The sequence below is a fragment of the Culex quinquefasciatus genome, chromosome 3 (genome assembly GCF_015732765.1).
Source record: "Culex quinquefasciatus strain JHB chromosome 3, VPISU_Cqui_1.0_pri_paternal, whole genome shotgun sequence".
NCBI lineage: Eukaryota > Metazoa > Arthropoda > Insecta > Diptera > Culicidae > Culex > Culex quinquefasciatus.
Window position 1 is genome coordinate 135,340,038 of NC_051863.1, and position 18,838 is coordinate 135,358,875.

Consider the following 18,838-nt stretch of genomic DNA (forward strand, 5'->3'; position numbering starts at 1 on the left):
GTAGGGCAACAAGTTTTGCCTAAATACATGTCCAGGAAATGACCCAGAGTCCCATCCTAGAAGGATTTTCAAATTTATTGAATTTTTGAATTAAAATATTTGAAGTTCAAATATTTCTGAAATTTTTTTCCTCCACATGGCCTCATGCCAAGTTGTATTTTTATGCTCAAGGAATATAGGGCAACAAGTTTTGCCTAAATACATGTCCAGGAAATGACCCAGAGTCCCATCCTAGAAGGATTTTTAAATTTATCAAATATTTGAATTAAAATAACTAATGTTTAAATATTTCTGGAATTTTTTCATCCACATGGCCTTATGCCAAGTTGTATTTTTATGCTCCAGGAATGTAGGGCAACAAGTTTTGCCTAAATACATGTCCAGGAAATGACCCAGAGTCCCATCCTAGAAGGATTTTCAAATTTATTGAATTTTTGAATTAAAATATTTGAAGTTCAAATATTTCTGAAATTTTTTTCCTCCACATGGCCTCATGCCAAGTTGTATTTTTATGCTCAAGGAATATAGGGCAACAAGTTTTGCCTAAATACATGTCCAGGAAATGACCCAGAGTCCCATCCTAGAAGGATTTTTAAATTTATCCAATATTTGAATTAAAATATCTAATGTTTAAATATTTCTGGAATTTTTTTCATCCATATGGCCTCATGCCAAGTTGTATTTTTATGCTCCAGGAATGTAGGGCAACAAGTTTTGCCTAAATACATGTCCAGGAAATGACCCAGAGTCCCATCCTAGAAGGATTTTTAAATTTATCAAATATTTGAATTAAAATAACTAATGTTTAAATATTTCTGGATTTTTTTCATCCATATGGCCTCATGCCAAGTTGTATTTTTATGCTCCAGGAATGTAGGGCAACAAGTTTTGCCTAAATACATGTCCAGGAAATGACCCAGAGTCCCATCCTAGAAGGATTTTTAAATTTATCCAATATTTGAATTAAAATAACTAATGTTTAAATATTTCTGGATTTTTTTTCATCCATATGGCCTCATGCCAAGTTGTATTTTTATGCTCCAGGAATGTAGGGCAACAAGTTTTGCCTAAATACATGTCCAGGAAATGACCCAGAGTCCCATCCTAGAAGGATTTTTAAATTTATCAAATATTTGAATTAAAATAACTAATGTTTAAATATTTCTGGAATTTTTTCATCCATATGGCCTCATGCCAAGTTGTATTTTTATGCTCCAGGAATGTAGGGCAACAAGTTTTGCCTAAATACATGTCCAGGAAATGACCCAGAGTCCCATCCTAGAAGGATTTTTAAATTTATCAAATATTTGAATTAAAATAACTAATGTTTAAATATTTCTGGATTTTTTTCATCCATATGGCCTCATGCCAAGTTGTATTTTTATGCTCCAGGAATGTAGGGCAACAAGTTTTGCCTAAATACATGTCCAGGAAATGACCCAGAGTCCCATCCTAGAAGGATTTTTAAATTTATCCAATATTTGAATTAAAATAACTAATGTTTAAATATTTCTGGATTTTTTTCATCCATATGGCCTCATGCCAAGTTGTATTTTTATGCTCCAGGAATGTAGGGCAACAAGTTTTGCCTAAATACATGTCCAGGAAATGACCCAGAGTCCCATCCTAGAAGGATTTTTAAATTTATCAAATATTTGAATTAAAATAACTAATGTTTAAATATTTCTGGATTTTTTTCATCCATATGGCCTCATGCCAAGTTGTATTTTTATGCTCCAGGAATGTAGGGCAACAAGTTTTGCCTAAATACATGTCCAGGAAATGACCCAGAGTCCCATCCTAGAAGGATTTTTAAATTTATCCAATATTTGAATTAAAATAACTAATGTTTAAATATTTCTGGATTTTTTTCATCCATATGGCCTCATGCCAAGTTGTATTTTTATGCTCCAGGAATGTAGGGCAACAAGTTTTGCCTAAATACATGTCCAGGAAATGACCCAGAGTCCCATCCTAGAAGGATTTTTAAATTTATCCAATATTTGAATTAAAATAACTAATGTTTAAATATTTCTGGAATTTTTTCATCCATATGGCCTCATGCCAAGTTGTATTTTTATGCTCCAGGAATGTAGGGCAACAAGTTTTGCCTAAATACATGTCCAGGAAATGACCCAGAGTCCCATCCTAGAAGGATTTTTAAATTTATCCAATATTTGAATTAAAATAACTAATGTTTAAATATTTCTGGATTTTTTTCATCCATATGGCCTCATGCCAAGTTGTATTTTTATGCTCCAGGAATGTAGGGCAACAAGTTTTGCCTAAATACATGTCCAGGAAATGACCCAGAGTCCCATCCTAGAAGGATTTTTAAATTTATCAAATATTTGAATTAAAATAACTAATGTTTAAATATTTCTGGAATTTTTTCATCCATATGGCCTCATGCCAAGTTGTATTTTTATGCTCCAGGAATGTAGGGCAACAAGTTTTGCCTAAATACATGTCCAGGAAATGACCCAGAGTCCCATCCTAGAAGGATTTTTAAATTTATCAAATATTTGAATTAAAATAACTAATGTTTAAATATTTCTGGATTTTTTTCATCCATATGGCCTCATGCCAAGTTGTATTTTTATGCTCCAGGAATGTAGGGCAACAAGTTTTGCCTAAATACATGTCCAGGAAATGACCCAGAGTCCCATCCTAGAAGGATTTTTAAATTTATCCAATATTTGAATTAAAATAACTAATGTTTAAATATTTCTGGATTTTTTTCATCCATATGGCCTCATGCCAAGTTGTATTTTTATGCTCCAGGAATGTAGGGCAACAAGTTTTGCCTAAATACATGTCCAGGAAATGACCCAGAGTCCCATCCTAGAAGGATTTTTAAATTTATCAAATATTTGAATTAAAATAACTAATGTTTAAATATTTCTGGAATTTTTTTCATCCATATGGCCTCATGCCAAGTTGTATTTTTATGCTCCAGGAATGTAGGGCAACAAGTTTTGCCTAAATACATGTCCAGGAAATGACCCAGAGTCCCATCCTAGAAGGATTTTTAAATTTATCAAATATTTGAATTAAAATAACTAATGTTTAAATATTTCTGGAATTTTTTTCATCCATATGGCCTCATGCCAAGTTGTATTTTTATGCTCCAGGAATGTAGGGCAACAAGTTTTGCCTAAATACATGTCCAGGAAATGACCCAGAGTCCCATCCTAGAAGGATTTTTAAATTTATCCAATATTTGAATTAAAATAACTAATGTTTAAATATTTCTGGATTTTTTTCATCCATATGGCCTCATGCCAAGTTGTATTTTTATGCTCCAGGAATGTAGGGCAACAAGTTTTGCCTAAATACATGTCCAGGAAATGACCCAGAGTCCCATCCTAGAAGGATTTTTAAATTTATCCAATATTTGAATTAAAATAACTAATGTTTAAATATTTCTGGATTTTTTTCATCCATATGGCCTCATGCCAAGTTGTATTTTTATGCTCCAGGAATGTAGGGCAACAAGTTTTGCCTAAATACATGTCCAGGAAATGACCCAGAGTCCCATCCTAGAAGGATTTTTAAATTTATCCAATATTTGAATTAAAATAACTAATGTTTAAATATTTCTGGATTTTTTTTCATCCATATGGCCTCATGCCAAGTTGTATTTTTATGCTCCAGGAATGTAGGGCAACAAGTTTTGCCTAAATACATGTCCAGGAAATGACCCAGAGTCCCATCCTAGAAGGATTTTTAAATTTATCAAATATTTGAATTAAAATAACTAATGTTTAAATATTTCTGGAATTTTTTTCATCCATATGGCCTCATGCCAAGTTGTATTTTTATGCTCCAGGAATGTAGGGCAACAAGTTTTGCCTAAATACATGTCCAGGAAATGACCCAGAGTCCCATCCTAGAAGGATTTTTAAATTTATCAAATATTTGAATTAAAATAACTAATGTTTAAATATTTCTGGATTTTTTTCATCCATATGGCCTCATGCCAAGTTGTATTTTTATGCTCCAGGAATGTAGGGCAACAAGTTTTGCCTAAATACATGTCCAGGAAATGACCCAGAGTCCCATCCTAGAAGGATTTTTAAATTTATCAAATATTTGAATTAAAATAACTAATGTTTAAATATTTCTGGATTTTTTTCATCCATATGGCCTCATGCCAAGTTGTATTTTTATGCTCCAGGAATGTAGGGCAACAAGTTTTGCCTAAATACATGTCCAGGAAATGACCCAGAGTCCCATCCTAGAAGGATTTTTAAATTTATCCAATATTTGAATTAAAATAACTAATGTTTAAATATTTCTGGAATTTTTTCATCCATATGGCCTCATGCCAAGTTGTATTTTTATGCTCCAGGAATGTAGGGCAACAAGTTTTGCCTAAATACATGTCCAGGAAATGACCCAGAGTCCCATCCTAGAAGGATTTTTAAATTTATCCAATATTTGAATTAAAATAACTAATGTTTAAATATTTCTGGATTTTTTTTCATCCATATGGCCTCATGCCAAGTTGTATTTTTATGCTCCAGGAATGTAGGGCAACAAGTTTTGCCTAAATACATGTCCAGGAAATGACCCAGAGTCCCATCCTAGAAGGATTTTTAAATTTATCCAATATTTGAATTAAAATAACTAATGTTTAAATATTTCTGGAATTTTTTTCATCCATATGGCCTCATGCCAAGTTGTATTTTTATGCTCCAGGAATGTAGGGCAACAAGTTTTGCCTAAATACATGTCCAGGAAATGACCCAGAGTCCCATCCTAGAAGGATTTTTAAATTTATCCAATATTTGAATTAAAATAACTAATGTTTAAATATTTCTGGATTTTTTTTCATCCATATGGCCTCATGCCAAGTTGTATTTTTATGCTCCAGGAATGTAGGGCAACAAGTTTTGCCTAAATACATGTCCAGGAAATGACCCAGAGTCCCATCCTAGAAGGATTTTTAAATTTATCCAATATTTGAATTAAAATAACTAATGTTTAAATATTTCTGGAATTTTTTTCATCCATATGGCCTCATGCCAAGTTGTATTTTTATGCTCCAGGAATGTAGGGCAACAAGTTTTGCCTAAATACATGTCCAGGAAATGACCCAGAGTCCCATCCTAGAAGGATTTTTAAATTTATCCAATATTTGAATTAAAATAACTAATGTTTAAATATTTCTGGATTTTTTTTTCATCCATATGGCCTCATGCCAAGTTGTATTTTTATGCTCCAGGAATGTAGGGCAACAAGTTTTGCCTAAATACATGTCCAGGAAATGACCCAGAGTCCCATCCTAGAAGGATTTTTAAATTTATCCAATATTTGAATTAAAATAACTAATGTTTAAATATTTCTGGATTTTTTTCATCCATATGGCCTCATGCCAAGTTGTATTTTTATGCTCCAGGAATGTAGGGCAACAAGTTTTGCCTAAATACATGTCCAGGAAATGACCCAGAGTCCCATCCTAGAAGGATTTTTAAATTTATCCAATATTTGAATTAAAATAACTAATGTTTAAATATTTCTGGATTTTTTTCATCCATATGGCCTCATGCCAAGTTGTATTTTTATGCTCCAGGAATGTAGGGCAACAAGTTTTGCCTAAATACATGTCCAGGAAATGACCCAGAGTCCCATCCTAGAAGGATTTTTAAATTTATCCAATATTTGAATTAAAATAACTAATGTTTAAATATTTCTGGAATTTTTTCATCCATATGGCCTCATGCCAAGTTGTATTTTTATGCTCCAGGAATGTAGGGCAACAAGTTTTGCCTAAATACATGTCCAGGAAATGACCCAGAGTCCCATCCTAGAAGGATTTTTAAATTTATCCAATATTTGAATTAAAATAACTAATGTTTAAATATTTCTGGATTTTTTTTCATCCATATGGCCTCATGCCAAGTTGTATTTTTATGCTCCAGGAATGTAGGGCAACAAGTTTTGCCTAAATACATGTCCAGGAAATGACCCAGAGTCCCATCCTAGAAGGATTTTTAAATTTATCCAATATTTGAATTAAAATAACTAATGTTTAAATATTTCTGGAATTTTTTTCATCCATATGGCCTCATGCCAAGTTGTATTTTTATGCTCCAGGAATGTAGGGCAACAAGTTTTGCCTAAATACATGTCCAGGAAATGACCCAGAGTCCCATCCTAGAAGGATTTTTAAATTTATCAAATATTTGAATTAAAATAACTAATGTTTAAATATTTCTGGAATTTTTTCATCCATATGGCCTCATGCCAAGTTGTATTTTTATGCTCCAGGAATGTAGGGCAACAAGTTTTGCCTAAATACATGTCCAGGAAATGACCCAGAGTCCCATCCTAGAAGGATTTTTAAATTTATCCAATATTTGAATTAAAATAACTAATGTTTAAATATTTCTGGATTTTTTTTCATCCATATGGCCTCATGCCAAGTTGTATTTTTATGCTCCAGGAATGTAGGGCAACAAGTTTTGCCTAAATACATGTCCAGGAAATGACCCAGAGTCCCATCCTAGAAGGATTTTTAAATTTATCCAATATTTGAATTAAAATAACTAATGTTTAAATATTTCTGGAATTTTTTTCATCCATATGGCCTCATGCCAAGTTGTATTTTTATGCTCCAGGAATGTAGGGCAACAAGTTTTGCCTAAATACATGTCCAGGAAATGACCCAGAGTCCCATCCTAGAAGGATTTTTAAATTTATCCAATATTTGAATTAAAATAACTAATGTTTAAATATTTCTGGATTTTTTTTCATCCATATGGCCTCATGCCAAGTTGTATTTTTATGCTCCAGGAATGTAGGGCAACAAGTTTTGCCTAAATACATGTCCAGGAAATGACCCAGAGTCCCATCCTAGAAGGATTTTTAAATTTATCCAATATTTGAATTAAAATAACTAATGTTTAAATATTTCTGGAATTTTTTTCATCCATATGGCCTCATGCCAAGTTGTATTTTTATGCTCCAGGAATGTAGGGCAACAAGTTTTGCCTAAATACATGTCCAGGAAATGACCCAGAGTCCCATCCTAGAAGGATTTTTAAATTTATCCAATATTTGAATTAAAATAACTAATGTTTAAATATTTCTGGATTTTTTTTCATCCATATGGCCTCATGCCAAGTTGTATTTTTATGCTCCAGGAATGTAGGGCAACAAGTTTTGCCTAAATACATGTCCAGGAAATGACCCAGAGTCCCATCCTAGAAGGATTTTTAAATTTATCCAATATTTGAATTAAAATAACTAATGTTTAAATATTTCTGGAATTTTTTTCATCCATATGGCCTCATGCCAAGTTGTATTTTTATGCTCCAGGAATGTAGGGCAACAAGTTTTGCCTAAATACATGTCCAGGAAATGACCCAGAGTCCCATCCTAGAAGGATTTTTAAATTTATCCAATATTTGAATTAAAATAACTAATGTTTAAATATTTCTGGATTTTTTTTCATCCATATGGCCTCATGCCAAGTTGTATTTTTATGCTCCAGGAATGTAGGGCAACAAGTTTTGCCTAAATACATGTCCAGGAAATGACCCAGAGTCCCATCCTAGAAGGATTTTTAAATTTATCCAATATTTGAATTAAAATAACTAATGTTTAAATATTTCTGGATTTTTTTTCATCCATATGGCCTCATGCCAAGTTGTATTTTTATGCTCCAGGAATGTAGGGCAACAAGTTTTGCCTAAATACATGTCCAGGAAATGACCCAGAGTCCCATCCTAGAAGGATTTTTAAATTTATCAAATATTTGAATTAAAATAACTAATGTTTAAATATTTCTGGAATTTTTTTCATCCATATGGCCTCATGCCAAGTTGTATTTTTATGCTCCAGGAATGTAGGGCAACAAGTTTTGCCTAAATACATGTCCAGGAAATGACCCAGAGTCCCATCCTAGAAGGATTTTTAAATTTATCCAATATTTGAATTAAAATAACTAATGTTTAAATATTTCTGGATTTTTTTTCATCCATATGGCCTCATGCCAAGTTGTATTTTTATGCTCCAGGAATGTAGGGCAACAAGTTTTGCCTAAATACATGTCCAGGAAATGACCCAGAGTCCCATCCTAGAAGGATTTTTAAATTTATCCAATATTTGAATTAAAATAACTAATGTTTAAATATTTCTGGAATTTTTTTCATCCATATGGCCTCATGCCAAGTTGTATTTTTATGCTCCAGGAATGTAGGGCAACAAGTTTTGCCTAAATACATGTCCAGGAAATGACCCAGAGTCCCATCCTAGAAGGATTTTTAAATTTATCAAATATTTGAATTAAAATAACTAATGTTTAAATATTTCTGGAATTTTTTTCATCCATATGGCCTCATGCCAAGTTGTATTTTTATGCTCCAGGAATGTAGGGCAACAAGTTTTGCCTAAATACATGTCCAGGAAATGACCCAGAGTCCCATCCTAGAAGGATTTTTAAATTTATCCAATATTTGAATTAAAATAACTAATGTTTAAATATTTCTGGATTTTTTTTCATCCATATGGCCTCATGCCAAGTTGTATTTTTATGCTCCAGGAATGTAGGGCAACAAGTTTTGCCTAAATACATGTCCAGGAAATGACCCAGAGTCCCATCCTAGAAGGATTTTTAAATTTATCCAATATTTGAATTAAAATAACTAATGTTTAAATATTTCTGGATTTTTTTCATCCATATGGCCTCATGCCAAGTTGTATTTTTATGCTCCAGGAATGTAGGGCAACAAGTTTTGCCTAAATACATGTCCAGGAAATGACCCAGAGTCCCATCCTAGAAGGATTTTTAAATTTATCCAATATTTGAATTAAAATAACTAATGTTTAAATATTTCTGGATTTTTTTTCATCCATATGGCCTCATGCCAAGTTGTATTTTTATGCTCCAGGAATGTAGGGCAACAAGTTTTGCCTAAATACATGTCCAGGAAATGACCCAGAGTCCCATCCTAGAAGGATTTTTAAATTTATCCAATATTTGAATTAAAATAACTAATGTTTAAATATTTCTGGATTTTTTTTCATCCATATGGCCTCATGCCAAGTTGTATTTTTATGCTCCAGGAATGTAGGGCAACAAGTTTTGCCTAAATACATGTCCAGGAAATGACCCAGAGTCCCATCCTAGAAGGATTTTTAAATTTATCAAATATTTGAATTAAAATAACTAATGTTTAAATATTTCTGGAATTTTTTCATCCATATGGCCTCATGCCAAGTTGTATTTTTATGCTCCAGGAATGTAGGGCAACAAGTTTTGCCTAAATACATGTCCAGGAAATGACCCAGAGTCCCATCCTAGAAGGATTTTTAAATTTATCCAATATTTGAATTAAAATAACTAATGTTTAAATATTTCTGGATTTTTTTTTCATCCATATGGCCTCATGCCAAGTTGTATTTTTATGCTCCAGGAATGTAGGGCAACAAGTTTTGCCTAAATACATGTCCAGGAAATGACCCAGAGTCCCATCCTAGAAGGATTTTTAAATTTATCAAATATTTGAATTAAAATAACTAATGTTTAAATATTTCTGGAATTTTTTTCATCCATATGGCCTCATGCCAAGTTGTATTTTTATGCTCCAGGAATGTAGGGCAACAAGTTTTGCCTAAATACATGTCCAGGAAATGACCCAGAGTCCCATCCTAGAAGGATTTTTAAATTTATCCAATATTTGAATTAAAATAACTAATGTTTAAATATTTCTGGATTTTTTTTCATCCATATGGCCTCATGCCAAGTTGTATTTTTATGCTCCAGGAATGTAGGGCAACAAGTTTTGCCTAAATACATGTCCAGGAAATGACCCAGAGTCCCATCCTAGAAGGATTTTTAAATTTATCCAATATTTGAATTAAAATAACTAATGTTTAAATATTTCTGGAATTTTTTTCATCCATATGGCCTCATGCCAAGTTGTATTTTTATGCTCCAGGAATGTAGGGCAACAAGTTTTGCCTAAATACATGTCCAGGAAATGACCCAGAGTCCCATCCTAGAAGGATTTTTAAATTTATCCAATATTTGAATTAAAATAACTAATGTTTAAATATTTCTGGATTTTTTTTCATCCATATGGCCTCATGCCAAGTTGTATTTTTATGCTCCAGGAATGTAGGGCAACAAGTTTTGCCTAAATACATGTCCAGGAAATGACCCAGAGTCCCATCCTAGAAGGATTTTTAAATTTATCAAATATTTGAATTAAAATAACTAATGTTTAAATATTTCTGGATTTTTTTCATCCATATGGCCTCATGCCAAGTTGTATTTTTATGCTCCAGGAATGTAGGGCAACAAGTTTTGCCTAAATACATGTCCAGGAAATGACCCAGAGTCCCATCCTAGAAGGATTTTTAAATTTATCAAATATTTGAATTAAAATAACTAATGTTTAAATATTTCTGGATTTTTTTCATCCATATGGCCTCATGCCAAGTTGTATTTTTATGCTCCAGGAATGTAGGGCAACAAGTTTTGCCTAAATACATGTCCAGGAAATGACCCAGAGTCCCATCCTAGAAGGATTTTTAAATTTATCCAATATTTGAATTAAAATAACTAATGTTTAAATATTTCTGGATTTTTTTCATCCATATGGCCTCATGCCAAGTTGTATTTTTATGCTCCAGGAATGTAGGGCAACAAGTTTTGCCTAAATACATGTCCAGGAAATGACCCAGAGTCCCATCCTAGAAGGATTTTTAAATTTATCAAATATTTGAATTAAAATAACTAATGTTTAAATATTTCTGGATTTTTTTCATCCATATGGCCTCATGCCAAGTTGTATTTTTATGCTCCAGGAATGTAGGGCAACAAGTTTTGCCTAAATACATGTCCAGGAAATGACCCAGAGTCCCATCCTAGAAGGATTTTTAAATTTATCAAATATTTGAATTAAAATAACTAATGTTTAAATATTTCTGGATTTTTTTCATCCATATGGCCTCATGCCAAGTTGTATTTTTATGCTCCAGGAATGTAGGGCAACAAGTTTTGCCTAAATACATGTCCAGGAAATGACCCAGAGTCCCATCCTAGAAGGATTTTTAAATTTATCAAATATTTGAATTAAAATAACTAATGTTTAAATATTTCTGGAATTTTTTCATCCATATGGCCTCATGCCAAGTTGTATTTTTATGCTCCAGGAATGTAGGGCAACAAGTTTTGCCTAAATACATGTCCAGGAAATGACCCAGAGTCCCATCCTAGAAGGATTTTTAAATTTATCCAATATTTGAATTAAAATAACTAATGTTTAAATATTTCTGGATTTTTTTTCATCCATATGGCCTCATGCCAAGTTGTATTTTTATGCTCAAGGAATATAGGGCAACAAGTTTTGCCTAAATACATGTCCAGGAAATGACCCAGAGTCCCATCCTAGAAGGATTTTTAAATTTATCAAATATTTGAATTAAAATAACTAATGTTTAAATATTTCTGGATTTTTTTCATCCATATGGCCTCATGCCAAGTTGTATTTTTATGCTCCAGGAATGTAGGGCAACAAGTTTTGCCTAAATACATGTCCAGGAAATGACCCAGAGTCCCATCCTAGAAGGATTTTTAAATTTATCCAATATTTGAATTAAAATAACTAATGTTTAAATATTTCTGGATTTTTTTTCATCCATATGGCCTCATGCCAAGTTGTATTTTTATGCTCAAGGAATATAGGGCAACAAGTTTTGCCTAAATACATGTCCAGGAAATGACCCAGAGTCCCATCCTAGAAGGATTTTTAAATTTATCAAATATTTGAATTAAAATAACTAATGTTTAAATATTTCTGGATTTTTTTCATCCATATGGCCTCATGCCAAGTTGTATTTTTATGCTCCAGGAATGTAGGGCAACAAGTTTTGCCTAAATACATGTCCAGGAAATGACCCAGAGTCCCATCCTAGAAGGATTTTTAAATTTATCCAATATTTGAATTAAAATAACTAATGTTTAAATATTTCTGGATTTTTTTTCATCCATATGGCCTCATGCCAAGTTGTATTTTTATGCTCCAGGAATGTAGGGCAACAAGTTTTGCCTAAATACATGTCCAGGAAATGACCCAGAGTCCCATCCTAGAAGGATTTTTAAATTTATCAAATATTTGAATTAAAATAACTAATGTTTAAATATTTCTGGAATTTTTTTCATCCATATGGCCTCATGCCAAGTTGTATTTTTATGCTCCAGGAATGTAGGGCAACAAGTTTTGCCTAAATACATGTCCAGGAAATGACCCAGAGTCCCATCCTAGAAGGATTTTTAAATTTATCCAATATTTGAATTAAAATAACTAATGTTTAAATATTTCTGGATTTTTTTTCATCCATATGGCCTCATGCCAAGTTGTATTTTTATGCTCAAGGAATATAGGGCAACAAGTTTTGCCTAAATACATGTCCAGGAAATGACCCAGAGTCCCATCCTAGAAGGATTTTTAAATTTATCCAATATTTGAATTAAAATAACTAATGTTTAAATATTTCTGGATTTTTTTTCATCCATATGGCCTCATGCCAAGTTGTATTTTTATGCTCCAGGAATGTAGGGCAACAAGTTTTGCCTAAATACATGTCCAGGAAATGACCCAGAGTCCCATCCTAGAAGGATTTTTAAATTTATCAAATATTTGAATTAAAATAACTAATGTTTAAATATTTCTGGAATTTTTTTCATCCATATGGCCTCATGCCAAGTTGTATTTTTATGCTCCAGGAATGTAGGGCAACAAGTTTTGCCTAAATACATGTCCAGGAAATGACCCAGAGTCCCATCCTAGAAGGATTTTTAAATTTATCCAATATTTGAATTAAAATAACTAATGTTTAAATATTTCTGGATTTTTTTCATCCATATGGCCTCATGCCAAGTTGTATTTTTATGCTCCAGGAATGTAGGGCAACAAGTTTTGCCTAAATACATGTCCAGGAAATGACCCAGAGTCCCATCCTAGAAGGATTTTTAAATTTATCAAATATTTGAATTAAAATAACTAATGTTTAAATATTTCTGGAATTTTTTTCATCCATATGGCCTCATGCCAAGTTGTATTTTTATGCTCCAGGAATGTAGGGCAACAAGTTTTGCCTAAATACATGTCCAGGAAATGACCCAGAGTCCCATCCTAGAAGGATTTTTAAATTTATCCAATATTTGAATTAAAATAACTAATGTTTAAATATTTCTGGATTTTTTTTCATCCATATGGCCTCATGCCAAGTTGTATTTTTATGCTCAAGGAATATAGGGCAACAAGTTTTGCCTAAATACATGTCCAGGAAATGACCCAGAGTCCCATCCTAGAAGGATTTTTAAATTTATCAAATATTTGAATTAAAATAACTAATGTTTAAATATTTCTGGATTTTTTTCATCCATATGGCCTCATGCCAAGTTGTATTTTTATGCTCCAGGAATGTAGGGCAACAAGTTTTGCCTAAATACATGTCCAGGAAATGACCCAGAGTCCCATCCTAGAAGGATTTTTAAATTTATCAAATATTTGAATTAAAATAACTAATGTTTAAATATTTCTGGATTTTTTCATCCATATGGCCTCATGCCAAGTTGTATTTTTATGCTCCAGGAATGTAGGGCAACAAGTTTTGCCTAAATACATGTCCAGGAAATGACCCAGAGTCCCATCCTAGAAGGATTTTTAAATTTATCAAATATTTGAATTAAAATAACTAATGTTTAAATATTTCTGGATTTTTTTCATCCATATGGCCTCATGCCAAGTTGTATTTTTATGCTCCAGGAATGTAGGGCAACAAGTTTTGCCTAAATACATGTCCAGGAAATGACCCAGAGTCCCATCCTAGAAGGATTTTTAAATTTATCAAATATTTGAATTAAAATAACTAATGTTTAAATATTTCTGGATTTTTTTCATCCATATGGCCTCATGCCAAGTTGTATTTTTATGCTCCAGGAATGTAGGGCAACAAGTTTTGCCTAAATACATGTCCAGGAAATGACCCAGAGTCCCATCCTAGAAGGATTTTTAAATTTATCCAATATTTGAATTAAAATAACTAATGTTTAAATATTTCTGGAATTTTTTCATCCATATGGCCTCATGCCAAGTTGTATTTTTATGCTCCAGGAATGTAGGGCAACAAGTTTTGCCTAAATACATGTCCAGGAAATGACCCAGAGTCCCATCCTAGAAGGATTTTTAAATTTATCCAATATTTGAATTAAAATAACTAATGTTTAAATATTTCTGGATTTTTTTCATCCATATGGCCTCATGCCAAGTTGTATTTTTATGCTCCAGGAATGTAGGGCAACAAGTTTTGCCTAAATACATGTCCAGGAAATGACCCAGAGTCCCATCCTAGAAGGATTTTTAAATTTATCCAATATTTGAATTAAAATAACTAATGTTTAAATATTTCTGGAATTTTTTCATCCATATGGCCTCATGCCAAGTTGTATTTTTATGCTCCAGGAATGTAGGGCAACAAGTTTTGCCTAAATACATGTCCAGGAAATGACCCAGAGTCCCATCCTAGAAGGATTTTTAAATTTATCCAATATTTGAATTAAAATAACTAATGTTTAAATATTTCTGGATTTTTTTCATCCATATGGCCTCATGCCAAGTTGTATTTTTATGCTCCAGGAATGTAGGGCAACAAGTTTTGCCTAAATACATGTCCAGGAAATGACCCAGAGTCCCATCCTAGAAGGATTTTTAAATTTATCAAATATTTGAATTAAAATAACTAATGTTTAAATATTTCTGGAATTTTTTTCATCCATATGGCCTCATGCCAAGTTGTATTTTTATGCTCCAGGAATGTAGGGCAACAAGTTTTGCCTAAATACATGTCCAGGAAATGACCCAGAGTCCCATCCTAGAAGGATTTTTAAATTTATCCAATATTTGAATTAAAATAACTAATGTTTAAATATTTCTGGATTTTTTTTCATCCATATGGCCTCATGCCAAGTTGTATTTTTATGCTCCAGGAATGTAGGGCAACAAGTTTTGCCTAAATACATGTCCAGGAAATGACCCAGAGTCCCATCCTAGAAGGATTTTTAAATTTATCAAATATTTGAATTAAAATAACTAATGTTTAAATATTTCTGGAATTTTTTTCATCCATATGGCCTCATGCCAAGTTGTATTTTTATGCTCCAGGAATGTAGGGCAACAAGTTTTGCCTAAATACATGTCCAGGAAATGACCCAGAGTCCCATCCTAGAAGGATTTTTAAATTTATCAAATATTTGAATTAAAATAACTAATGTTTAAATATTTCTGGATTTTTTTCATCCATATGGCCTCATGCCAAGTTGTATTTTTATGCTCCAGGAATGTAGGGCAACAAGTTTTGCCTAAATACATGTCCAGGAAATGACCCAGAGTCCCATCCTAGAAGGATTTTTAAATTTATCCAATATTTGAATTAAAATAACTAATGTTTAAATATTTCTGGATTTTTTTCATCCATATGGCCTCATGCCAAGTTGTATTTTTATGCTCCAGGAATGTAGGGCAACAAGTTTTGCCTAAATACATGTCCAGGAAATGACCCAGAGTCCCATCCTAGAAGGATTTTTAAATTTATCAAATATTTGAATTAAAATAACTAATGTTTAAATATTTCTGGAATTTTTTTCATCCACATGGCCTTATGCCAAGTTGTATTTTTATGCTCCAGGAATGTAGGGCAACAAGTTTTGCCTAAATACATGTCCAGGAAATGACCCAGAGTCCCATCCTAGAAGAATTTTTAAATTTATCCAATATTTGAATTAAAATAACTAATGTTTAAATATTTCTGGAATTTTTTTCATCCATATGGCCTCATGCCAAGTTGTATTTTTATGCTCAAGGAATATAGGGCAACAAGTTTTGCCTAAATACATGTCCAGGAAATGACCCAGAGTCCCATCCTAGAAGGATTTTTAAATTTATCAAATATTTGAATTAAAATAACTAATGTTTAAATATTTCTGGAATTTTTTTCATCCATATGGCCTCATGCCAAGTTGTATTTTTATGCTCCAGGAATATAGGGCAACAAGTTTTGCCTAAATACATGTCCAGGAAATGACCCAGAGTCTCATCCTAGAAGGATTTTTAAATTTATCCAATATTTGAATTAAAATAACTAATGTTTAAATATTTCTGGAATTTTTTTCATCCATATGGCCTCATGCCAAGTTGTATTTTTATGCTCCAGGAATATAGGGCAACAAGTTTTGCCTAAATACATGTCCAGGAAATGACCCAGAGTCCCATCCTAGAAGGATTTTTAAATTTATCAAATATTTGAATTAAAATAACTAATGTTTAAATATTTCTGGAATTTTTTTCATCCACATGGCCTTATGCCAAGTTGTATTTTTATGCTCCAGGAATGTAGGGCAACAAGTTTTGCCTAAATACATGCCCAGGAAATGACCCAGAGTCCCATCCTAGAAGGATTTTCAAATTTATTGAATTTTTGAATTAAAATATTTGAAGTTCAAATATTTCTGAAATTTTTTTCCTCCACATGGCCTCATGCCAAGTTGTATTTTTATGCTCAAGGAATATAGGGCAACAAGTTTTGCCTAAATACATGTCCAGGAAATGACCCAGAGTCCCATCCTAGAAGGATTTTTAAATTTATCAAATATTTGAATTAAAATAACTAATGTTTAAATATTTCTGGAATTTTTTTCATCCACATGGCCTTATGCCAAGTTGTATTTTTATGCTCCAGGAATGTAGGGCAACAAGTTTTGCCTAAATACATGTCCAGGAAATGACCCAGAGTCCCATCCTAGAAGGATTTTTAAATTTATCAAATATTTGAATTAAAATAACTAATGTTTAAATATTTCTGGAATTTTTTTCATCCACATGGCCTTATGCCAAGTTGTATTTTTATGCTCCAGGAATGTAGGGCAACAAGTTTTGCCTAAATACATGACCAGGAAATGACCCAGAGTCCCATCCTAGAAGGATTTTCTAATTTATTGAATTTTGAATTAAAATAACTAATGTTTAAATATTTCTGGAATTTTTTTCATCCATATGGCCTTATCCCAAATTGTATTTTTATGCTCAAGGAATATAGGGCAACAAGTTTTGCCTAAATACATGCCCAGGAAATGACCCAGAGTCCCATCCTAGAAGGATTTTTAATTTATTGAATTTTGATTTAAAATAACTAATGTTTAAATATTTCTGGAATTTTTTCATCCACATGGCCTTATGCCAAGTTGTATTTTTATGCTCAAGGAATATAGGGCAACAAGTTTTGCCTAAATACATGCCCAGGAAATGACCCAGAGTCCCATCCTAAAAGGATTTTCAAATTTATTGAATTTTTGAATTAAAATATTTGAAGTTCAAATATTTCTGAAATTTTTTTCCTCCACATGGCCTCATGCCAAGTTGTATTTTTATGCTCAAGGAATATAGGGCAACAAGTTTTGCCTAAATACATGTCCAGGAAATGACCCAGAGTCCCATCCTAGAAGGATTTTTAAATTTATCAAATATTTGAATTAAAATAACTAATGTTTAAATATTTCTGGAATTTTTTTCATCCACATGGCCTTATGCCAAGTTGTATTTTTATGCTCCAGGAATGTAGGGCAACAAGTTTTGCCTAAATACATGTCCAGGAAATGACCCAGAGTCCCATCCTAGAAGGATTTTTAAATTTATCAAATATTTGAATTAAAATAACTAACGTTTAAATATTTCTGGAATTTTTTTCATCCACATGGCCTTATGCCAAGTTGTATTTTTATGCTCCAGGAATGTAGGGCAACAAGTTTTGCCTAAATACATGACCAGGAAATGACCCAGAGTCCCATCCTAGAAGGATTTTCTAATTTATTGAATTTTTGAATTAAAATAACTAATGTTTAAATATTTCTGGAATTTTTTTCATCCATATGGCCTTATCCCAAATTGTATTTTTATGCTCAAGGAATATAGGGCAACAAGTTTTGCCTAAATACATGCCCAGGAAATGACCCAGAGTCCCATCCTAGAAGGATTTTCTAATTTATTGAATTTTTGAATTAAAATATTTGAAGTTCAAATATTTCTGGAATTTTTTTCCTCCACATGGCCTCATGCCAAGTTATTTTTTTATGCTCCAGGAATGTAGGGCAACATGTTTTGCCTAAATACATGTCCAGGAAATGACCCAGAGTCCCATCCTAGAAGGATTTCAAATTTATTGAATTTTTGAATTAAAATATTTGAAGTTCAAATATTTCTGAAATTTTTTTCCTCCACATGGCCTCATGCCAAGTTGTATTTTTATGCTCAAGGAATATAGGGCAACAAGTTTTGCCTAAATACATGTCCAGGAAATGACCCAGAGTCCCATCCTAGAAGGATTTTTAAATTTATCAAATATTTGAATTAAAATAACTAATGTTTAAATATTTCTGGAATTTTTTTCATCCACATGGCCTTATGCCAAGTTGTATTTTTATGCTCCAGGAATGTAGGGCAACAAGTTTTGCCTAAATACATGCCCAGGAAATGACCCAGAGTCCCATCCTAAAAGGATTTTCAAATTTATTGAATTTTTGAATTAAAATATTTGAAGTTCAAATATTTCTGAAATTTTTTTCCTCCACATGGCCTCATGCCAAGTTGTATTTTTATGCTCAAGGAATATAGGGCAACAAGTTTTGCCTAAATACATGTCCAGGAAATGACCCAGAGTCCCATCCTAGAAGGATTTTTAAATTTATCAAATATTTGAATTAAAATAACTAATGTTTAAATATTTCTGGAATTTTTTTCATCCACATGGCCTTATGCCAAGTTGTATT